At 53.5% G+C, this 381-nt stretch overlaps 1 non-coding gene across 1 annotated transcript in view; it reads right to left on the minus strand.

Annotated features, from left to right (window-relative positions):
* LOC131270260 (5.8S ribosomal RNA) overlaps positions 1-98 on the minus strand; it is a 155-nt gene extending 57 nt beyond the window's left edge. Inside the window, exon 1 of the ribosomal RNA XR_009179369.1 lies at positions 1-98. This exon is cut by the window's left edge and continues 57 nt beyond it. This is a non-coding gene — a ribosomal RNA (5.8S ribosomal RNA).
* Between the last annotated feature and the right edge of the window lie 283 nt (positions 99-381).

Raw genomic sequence — 381 nt, forward strand, 5'->3', positions numbered from 1 at the left:
ACTTATCAATGTTCATGTGTCCTGCAGTTCACATTATGACGCGCAGTTAGCTGCGGTCTTCATCGATCCATGAGCCGAGTGATCCACTGCCGAGGGTGACTAACTTGCGTAAGCCGCCGCTGTGCGCGTATACCCGTTCCCCGTAGGGAGGAGCAAGCCGCCGCTTAGAGACGAAGCATAAAGTGTCCTCATTCCACATAGGGCAAGCTGGATGAATCCATTTTACCCAGGACGGCCGAAGCGGCGTGGACCAGGGGAGAACTGAACCTTATACTTCACACCACAGTAAGTCTACGTGTCCTCTTCCACATAGGGCAAGCTAGAACTAACTATCTTACCCAGGACTGCCGAAGCAGCGTGGACCAGGGGAGGAACACACTT

This window comes from Anopheles coustani, assembly GCF_943734705.1.
Source record: "Anopheles coustani chromosome X unlocalized genomic scaffold, idAnoCousDA_361_x.2 X_unloc_19, whole genome shotgun sequence".
Lineage (NCBI taxonomy): Eukaryota > Metazoa > Arthropoda > Insecta > Diptera > Culicidae > Anopheles > Anopheles coustani.